Source organism: Corvus kubaryi, unplaced genomic scaffold (assembly GCF_017639235.1).
Source record: "Corvus kubaryi isolate FWS band 111438036 unplaced genomic scaffold, C.kubaryi_AGA036_p1.0 37398, whole genome shotgun sequence".
NCBI lineage: Eukaryota > Metazoa > Chordata > Aves > Passeriformes > Corvidae > Corvus > Corvus kubaryi.
Genome location: NW_024581137.1, coordinates 51386003 through 51395755, shown reverse-complemented (window position 1 = coordinate 51395755; position 9753 = coordinate 51386003). Strand labels below are relative to the sequence as shown.

Genomic DNA, 9753 nt, shown 5'->3' with positions numbered 1-9753 from the left:
GAACTGACAGGTGTGCACGCAACACTGCTGGGATCGATGCAGTCTAGTGGTCCAAAGTCAACTTTCCCCGTGGTGAATGAACTGAGGTCAACGCATCCCCAGCCCGGTTAATCCGCGAGCCAGACAAGCCAGGCGTAGATAACTGAGAATTGATTTCCCCATTGAAGCGACAGACAAATGACTACAGGCTCTCCATTCAGTTTATGATCTACAAGGAAAAACACATCTTTTAATTTTTATCAGTGATAAAGAATTATTGATGTTTTTGTTAGGAAAAAAAACCGTCCCGCAAAAATAACCAAAACAAAAGATAATGAAGTGGCCTGTTTAGGACATGGCTTCTTTTTTGCTGATTTGAAAAGCAAAGCAGTGCTACTATGACAGATAAAGAAGCCTGAGCTGTCTCTTGGAACAGCATATCCAGCATAACTTGACACAGATTAATGGGTAAGCAGAGAAAAGCGAATTTACACCAGCTTTGAATCCTCCCCCTTTCAGTCTTCTCAGGAGATTAAATAATGTATGGTGGCATTATCAGATGGACTAAATGAGGAAAGGAAATAGGAAATAAGTTTGGAAAAACTATGGCTCAGACAGTTTGGGGAAAAAAAAAGTTGTGCTTACCAGCAAACTAGGTCACTAGTGACACTGATACAGTAGCCAAATCAGTCAGAGATTAGGGTTTGTTGTATTTGCTCTTGGTCTTTAGTTATATAGTGAAAACCTACTCCATGGAACTATGGACCTAGGAAGAAGAGCAATTTTATGTGTGTTCATTTGGAATAAAATACCCAGTTTTAGGGATTGTTCTCTTAACCAGTTGAGTCAGTGAATCTGTTCCTAATAGCTGTCCAGAGGAGGATAAAGCTTTGTTTGCCTTTCTTGAGGTACTACACAGCAAACTGTAAAGCAACTGCAGGAGACAAATCAAATAGCATTTTGGCTCTTGGGACCAAATCTTTGTACAAGACCTAATCTACAAATTTTACACCTCAGTAAAACTTCAGATTTTCCCAAAAGAGAGGATTGATCCGCTATGCAGCCATGGGTTTGCACACAGCAGACCCTAAGCGCATCCATGCAGGTCAGAACCAGTCCAGGCAGTAAAAAAGCCTTTGCAGCTGCTTTGCCAAACATCATCACCTCAAGCCTAGGTCCAAATTATTTTATTAATGCTTGATTTAAGCAGAAGATCTTCTCATCCAGCCATTTCTCCAGGGCAAAAGGCCAACCATGCTTCCACAGTCATAAATACTCCCTGTTCTTGCACTACTGCCAGTCTTTTTTCCATGCTTCAGAGCAGCCTTTCAAAAAGATTGAGTAAAGTTGTTTGATGGACAGTATTACAGAAAATTAAGTTTTTAATTATTTTTCAGCCAGTCTATATCTGTTCCTGAGGAATGGTTTATTGCAAAAGCAATGACACGCTCCACTGCTTGGGAAGAGTTAAGGACAAGCTGGTGTGCAAGTTTGCTCCTCACGAGGAGCGTGTGTGCCAAACCACCTTCTCCCAAGCCTTGTTCTCTCTATTCCCCTGGGAAGGATATTGATGGACATCCTTCACCTTCAACATGAAATAACAGCAGGCTTTATTTCTAAAGAGAGTCCAGACACATTATGCAGGCAAGAACATTAAGTCATGCCACTAATTCTTACATTATTTATTATAGTGTTATCTTATACATCAGTTGGATTAAAATTGAGGTGGAGTATCTGTAAAATGTACAGTTACACTAGACTAAAACATTCATACCAGATACAGGAAGTCTTTAAAAAAATTGTAGATTTCCTTTTTCATTCAGTAGATTTTTCATTAATGAATCTTTTGGAACAAACTCTTTGTTTTGTCTTTGCTTTTCCCATTGAAATTTATTGGTAAAGGGCATTTCCTACTACAAAGTTAAGTGTTAACGACCTCTCTGAGCAAATGAGGTTGTGGACTTTAAACATGTGATTGAAAATTTCAAGTGCAAATTTACCTTTTTCTTGAGGGGAAAGTCATTGGGCAGTTAGGCATTTCTGACTGGCTGCCAGTCCTAACACCAGACATTTACGACAGAATTTCTCTTGTGAATGGACAACACTTTGCTTTAGCAGATCCAGGCAGGTGAGTAGAAGCACAAAATGACACATTCCTTCCCCAGCCTCATGAAAGCTTCTCTGTTACTTAAATGAGTCTTCAGTAATATCTCAAGACCAAACAACAGAACAAGTTCTTCCTGTCCAGCTCAAATAAGCATTTACATCACAGTCAAGGAAATACAGATATAATCCAGGTTAGAAAGCTTTGTCCAAACTTCAAGCAAAACCAGATGGAAGTATTCAGAAAATATGGTGTTGGTTTGATAAAGGTCTGATGAAGAGTGAGAAATGTCCTGGGATATTCACACAGAAATCACCAGTTTCACTAAATGCAGCACCAGAGAAAAGGCAAGACTGGAAGGAGGAAGTAATTTCCACGGGCGGCTGCCAGAAGATGAGGACTGGGTGTCATGGTACTCTGATTACAGATTGTTTACACACAAGGAACAGGAAAAAACTCTGTAGAGAAATAGGATTGGTAATCACAAAATCACAAGGGATACTGTCTGTATATAGTTTGCTCACCAGTATTGAGACTGGGGAAGAAGAGTGGTACAGTTTTTAGCCTGTTTCTTTAATGAAAGGAGATTTATTCAGCCTTGCTGCCTTGACTAGTATTCACTTTCCTACTTGTCCCATACATTTCAAACCACTGGACAATTTGAAATTTTTTTACAGCTGGGTAAAGGTCACTATGAAATAAAGTTCAAGATGTTTTCAAAATGAAGATAGCAAGGAAAAACACAGAATCATTTGTGCTATTTTTAAGAATTCCAGTTATGCATGACTGAGGGAAATACTCAACATGAGCTTACAAGAATCAACTTCAACTTTTCAGCGCTTGAAAAGATGCCAACAACAAGAAAAATTATAGTCAGTTTGCCATCAGTTGACAAAAAAACAGGGTGAGTGAGCTCATAGGAAATTACTGAGCACATCTCTGGTGGAATGGCTGGGTGGTGAGCTGCAGTGAGACGCTTTCCACATAGGGAGGGCAAAACAGGCAGTGGCACAACTGACCTCAGCAGGCTCCATGCATCCGTAGCTGCTTCTCCTCACTCACCACACCGTTCATAGGGATGGATGAGAAGTGGATTAGACAAGAGAATGGATGCAGCCAAAACCTGCAGGTAACCTGTGCTGCCTGGGTCACGGCCTCCTGCTTCCCAGAATGATTACACAGGGAGATCCATGAGCATGCTGCAGGGACTGGCAATGGGATTAACTGCAGGAGCAGAGAAATGGCTGACTACCTGGTCAATAAATGCTTGCTCAGAGGCCACCTAAGCTTCAATACTCACATCATAAAGGCAGGCAAAACTCTGTGACTTGCAGTAAAGGACAGGGAGCAGTGGAGGAGTAGATGGCTGCACTGTGGTAATGAAAGGCTCTTGCACCACAGTTGGTATCAGTGAACCCAGTGGAACTAGTGACTAAGCAAGATACCAGGTGGTGTAAGAGCATCAGAGCTTGGCCTTATGGAAGTGAAACTCTAAATGATCCTTATTTGTTTTTGGAAGACAAGAATAAATAGTTGAACCTTGAAGAAATACAGTGAGAATTTCAAACAAGACAAGTAACTGTTAATAAAATAAAACCCTCATATACTAAAGTTTTTCTCAGTCTTACAGACAGATGTGTTCTGTTCAGGTGTGTGTGAAGCAATGGCTCCATGAGACTTTGCAAGTCTTTCAAGACTAGCCAGAGTAAATCCACTCCAAATAAGGTCCAGGCTTTCACAGCTACAGATACACAGAAGCTGAACTGCATCTACACAACACCTCAACTATGGAGTTCAATTTCCCTTCTCCTTATGTCACAACTGTTTTTAGTAACCTTTGTTCAAAGGAAGGCTCCATTACCTATTAACAGCCTCTTCAGTGATAAATCTTCATTAGAATCTGTTCATATGTGTGTGGATATTTATAGTGTACTTTGGAGCTAATGATAACATATGCAATAGTCACCCCATAAGGTTTATGCAAGGTATTTATTTTTTTTATATATATATATACAAAAACACCTTCCATGAGCACCACAAGCTTGCAGTTTTCAAAACTTTAGGCATTTGGACCTACTTATATTCACTTAGGCAATTTCTACATCTGTGGAAAACTCACCTTTGATATTCAAAGGCACTCTGGTAAATAAATTCACTTTAAGAGGGCTAAGACCCAGTGGAAGTCCAGCAGTTTTGAACTTGCAATCAGTGAATAAGGCACAGTGAATAACCCCTTCATGGTTGTAATCATAAGACCTCCCAGCTAGAAAATATAGTCCATCTGCAATTAGAAGTAAAAATGGCCAAGACAGTTAAATTAAATCCACTTTATACAGTCTGACCATAAGAAGTGGCCTCGTAATTATCAATTTTATTTAAGGCTTTACATTGCTGGGCCGGTGTAAAAGGCCCTTTATGTCAACAGGAGTCCAGCCCTCTTTGTCTTCTGTGCATGCAAGTATAGCATTGCAAATATTTACCCAATTAGACAGTTAGCTCCACCCGAGTATGAACAAACAAAAACAACTGCTCATAGCATTCCAGAGAAACAACACAGCACAAGAACAAAGATTTCCACATGCAAACACAGGCAGTCAGCTCACCACGGAACAGCAAAACCAGCAGATTCTTAAATGTTAAAACTTAGGGGCAAGTTCTCTTTGATAACCACAAATCTTCGTGCTGCTGATTCAGACATAGGGGAAGTTGCCTGCCTGATTTTTCCAGCTGAGATTCCTCCAGTGCAAGTGAGAAAATTAAATACATATTCAGTTGAATAGACGCCCAGGCTGGCTGATGAGAAAACCAATAGCTTCTCTGATGGGATGCAGATTCTCTCTGGCTTCTCAGATGGGACACAAAGCCATTCATCTTGAGATGTTTTGTATTGGTTTCTTCTGTTTCCTCTGACAGGGTTATTGGTTTTTATTCCTGGTGTTTTTTCTCTCTTGCTAGATGAAGGACATTATAAACCAGTAACACCCAAGAGGTTAATCCCTGTCTGCCACAAGATCTTTCTGCAATCAGTTTCCAGCCTCTGCAACAGACATGAAGGCACCAACCTCATCTTTACAAATGTCACGAGCACCTGACCTTGGGAGGCAATTCACAAACAAACCTGGCCAAACAATGAAACCTGGGTGAGTTCTACACCAACAAACCATTCTGTATGATAACAGGGTAGAAACATATAGCTGCCCTCTGACCTCAAAGCTTGAATCTATCCCTCCTTCCTTCTGAATAAAGAAAGCAGAAGGTTTTGCCATAGTCAGAGGACAGAAATGGGCACCTCCCAAGGTCAGCCCAGACAAACTGGGATCTCAGCAGCCTCTGGAGGTACTATTTCCTCCTGCTCTCTCCAAGGGCAACCAAAAGCAACAGCTACTAACTTCAGCACCTCCATTACAGGCGTTAATCTGAGCACAGTGCATGATCCTGAACCAAGGATATTGTTACTCTACATGTTCTGAACTTCTTCAGCACTCTACATAAGCAACACCCCAAAATATGCCTGAATAAGCAAGAGAAGCTGGCAGTGTGCAGCTCAGATCATTAACGAGGTGTAATCTGCCTAGCATTTGATTTGATCTGTTAGTAGTATCTGTAAAACCAGTAAAATTTACAGTGGCATATTTGAAGCTGCTGTGTAAGGCCCAATCCTGCAGTGCAATGATAGAAAAAGTTACACTAGTGTATAGTTAGAACAACTTAGCACTTAATTAGTCCTTTGAGTTTGCATGCAAGTGGCCTGATCTCATTATTACTAGTGTGTCCTTTCATGAGTAAAAGCTGAAGGGTTTGGCTTTATATTAATACATTTTTCAGCATAACCCAACTTCAGCAGTTTCTAAAGTATCGCTCCAGGCAAGTTGTAGGCTTCCCATATGCTGCACATTCTTAACTTAAAGTTCAGCCTGGCAATCTGAAACCATGTCTGACAGCAATTTTTCCCACCTAGGTACCGTGAGCTGCATTTAAGAGCACTGGTATAATCACTGACATGGGAATCTTAAGATTTTGCCTGAAAAGTGGCAATATTTACAGTACTAATCATGAAGCAACATGGAAGCCACGCTTTCACACCATATTAAGCACTAGCACATGTGCACATTCTCTCTCTGATGCTTTTCCTCTGCACTGGTCTTCCTGGTTGTATGGGGAGCGTTATCCTGGAAAGGTTTTCCCATTATCCTGCTCAAACCCAAGACAGCTCTCTGAATACATAACTCTACAGAACAATGGGAGAAAAAAATCATGGGTAGATTAGCTCCACATAATCATGCTCGCAGCCTGGAAGAAGCACTGGCAGTTCTTGGGCACCTCCACTGAGCTCTTTCATGCAGTCATAAAGTTGTCCTTGCAGATGAGCTACAGATGTCTTAAAGGCCTCTTTTTTTTCTCTTTCTTTTAAAAGCAGTGTGAATTGGGCAGAATCATCCTATGTGAAAAGCTCTGGAAAAAAGTGTTTTCCATATGAGAGGAACAGCTCTAAAGCTCTTGGCCTTTGTGCTCCTGAGTTTAAGGGACATGAGGATGTATAGCTATAACCAGCATGTGTGTGATACTGAGTCTATTCCTGGTAGCCACAGCTCTGCTATTTATAGTTACTGCCGTGGTAAGGACAGGAAGGGAAGGGAAGGGAAGGGAAGGGAAGGGAAGGGAAGGGAAGGGAAGGAGCAAAGGATCACTGATCTGATTTAGACCTTGACTGTCTAGTCAGACATTGACGCTGCAGCCAGCTCTCCTAGGTGGGAACAGTCCCTCTGCCTGACAAAATGAGGAGAGTTTGGAAAATGAGGATGCTGCAGAGCTCCTTCCTGTCCTCTGTAGCTACTCGTTCCAAGCTGAGAGCCTGCAGTGCCACTGCATGTCTCCCCCACTGCAAGGTGATGAAAAATCCAAAACTTGGAGTAAGCTGGAGTACCACCTTTGTGGTGGTTTCATGTTTAACCCGACAAATTGGCATAGGAATTCCAGGAGCATCTTCCTCAGGCACATATGACAGGAGTAACTGGGAGGGTTGCCTACCTGAGAGGAGAAGTGCTGGAATTAAGTGTTATAAGAAGAAGAATGTAAGAGGAAGACAGTTCACAATGCGCTACTCGAGAGAAGTTCCTTTTTATCCTACATGGGAATGACCAAATCCAAGTCACCAAACAAGTGAAAACCATTAAAGCTTAAATCAACCACGGACATGCTTGCCTGAACACGCTCCTTGGAGGTGCCTTTTTGAAAAGGACTGATGTTGCATAAGGATTGGTGAGAAGAATGTACCTAGTTTTCTTCCTTATGCAAGCAATATTTCCATCAAGAAATAAATGCATTTAAAAGACAGTGTTCCTTTTGTTTGGTGGTTTATCATGATACCTCTGTTTATTTCACCCATTCTTTCCATGACTTGGACTACTATTATAAGACACAGGCCACGCCCCCCAGATGACAATTGACTAGCTATTCCTTTAAAAAGGCATTACAGTCAATAATTTTGCCTTCAAGGAAACTTGGTCCATAGTGTCCTGCTTTTTATGTCACAGTTAATGTTAAAAAAAAAAAGGATGGAAGTATCACTTCCAACCAGTATCTTTAAAGGTCTGGACATGGTATAAATAAATGTGTAAATGCAAATATAGAAAGACTAGAATATCAACAATTTTAACCACACCTGGATAGAACAGCTTGCCTCAGTAATGACGCTCATGCCAGCCTTGCAAACCTACTGTCATCATCAAAGAAGTAACTTTTTCGGCAATATAACCAACAAACAGTATTTTTTCATAATGAAATTTAGTTTAAATCATCATTTGGAACATCAAGTATGAACTCCCTGAACTCTCTGCTACATAAATATGCAGAACGATGGTGATGAATGAAGTCAAAAGCAAGGCAAAGGCACTGCCTTTGTGTCAGGACAGAGGTTCATTGACAGGGAGTCAGTGCCCACAGCTGCATGTGGGATGTTGGTTGCCTAATTATATGATAGTTGTTATATGGATTTATAGACATTTGAAGACTGCAGTCTGCATAGAATTGTTCTTTCTGTTTTGTTCTGATAAAAGAAAAAGCAACTAGAGAAACGTCGGCAACTAAACAAAAAACCTTCAATTAACATTTGTCATATGCTCACTACAATATTATTAACTACACAAAGACAGGGCTTTGTTCAGATATCTTAGGGTTTAATTTCAATGTTCAGACTCCAACTATAGTTCCTCACCCTCAGATTATGCAAAAGCAGCCAAGTTTTTAAGCTCTGCTCAATGTGGATGACTCACATTATTATATGCTAACCACCAACACACTTTGTTTTTCCCCTTTGTTTTACATGCCTGAAGTGTTCTGGCTGGAGTTTGCCTTGTTCAGAGCTTGTACATTCTGCATCCTGCCTGTTGTACCATGTAATCACTCCCTGTCCTTCTCCTTTCAGCTTTTAATGAGCTCCTGTGCTGGGGCTTGGGCAATCTCACAGAACTGGCCTACAGAACTCAACATACACCATTTACCTCTAAAGTGCCCTGACCTCTGAGAAGGAACCAGGACATCAGTGACAAGTGGTGTCCTTCAGGATCCTCATTGGGACCAGTGTTATTAAGTATCTTCATTAATGACATAGATAAGGGGACTGAGGGCACCCACAGCAAGTTTACAGATGACACCAAGCTGAGTGGTACAGTGGCCACACCTGAAGGACAGGATGCCATCCAGAGGGACCTGGATGAACTTGAGAAGTGGCCCATGGGAATCTCTGTGGTTTAACAAAGCCAAGTGCAAGGTGCTGCATCTGGGTTGGGGCCACCTCGATAGCAATCCAGGCTGGAGAATGAACAGATTGAGAGGGATTTGGGGGTGCTGGCGGGTGAGAGGATGGACATGACCTGGCCATGTACAGTCACACCCATGTCCTGGGCTGCATCCAAAGCACCGAGGGCAGCAGGGAGAGGAAGGGGATTCTGTCTCTCTGTCCTGGTGAGACCTCACTTGCAGCGCTGCATCCAGCTCTGGGGTCCCCAAGACAGGACAGACGTGGACCTGTTGGATGGACTCTGGAGGAGGCCACCATGATAATCAGAGGGATGGAGCACCTCTCTTATGAGGAAAGGCTGAGAGAATTGGGATTGTTCAGCCTGCAAAGGAGAAGTCTTCAAGGTGACCTGATAGTGACCTTCCAGTACCTGAAAGGAGCCTACAAGAAAAATGGAGAGGGACTTTTCACAAGAGCCTGGAGTGACAGGACAAGGAGGAATGGCTTCACCTTGAGAGCAGGTTTAGATCAGATATGAGGAAGAAATTATTCATTGTGAGTGCAGTGAGGCCCTGGCACAGGTTCCCCAGGGAATGTGTGGATGCCCCATCCCTGGGTGTGTTCAAGGACAGGTGGGATGGAGCTCTGAGCAGCCTGGTCTAGTGAAAGGTGTCCCTGCCCACGGCAGGGGCCTTGAACAAGATGATCTTTAGGGTCTCTTCCAACCCAGGCCATTCTATGATTCTATGATCTGCGGGTTTTGCTGCAGGTTCCTGAGAATCCACACAACTACACTGGAAACCTCTGATAAAGCAGAGAACTCAGGATGATAGACTGCTGCTGATGTCAAAAGATTTTTTGAACTCTTGTATGTAGGGTTGGCATGGGGAATTAAACAATGAATGTCACTAAATCCTTTTATGGAGACACA

At 42.1% G+C, this 9753-nt stretch overlaps 1 long non-coding RNA gene across 1 annotated transcript; it reads left to right on the top strand.

Moving 5' to 3' along the window:
- Window positions 1–4654: 4654 nt before the first annotated feature.
- LOC121672000 lies at window positions 4655–7417 on the top strand. Its single transcript, XR_006018714.1, has 3 exons — window positions 4655–4830; window positions 5039–5223; window positions 6498–7417. It is a non-coding gene; the product is annotated as an uncharacterized LOC121672000 (long non-coding RNA).
- The last annotated feature ends 2336 nt before the right edge of the window (window positions 7418–9753 follow it).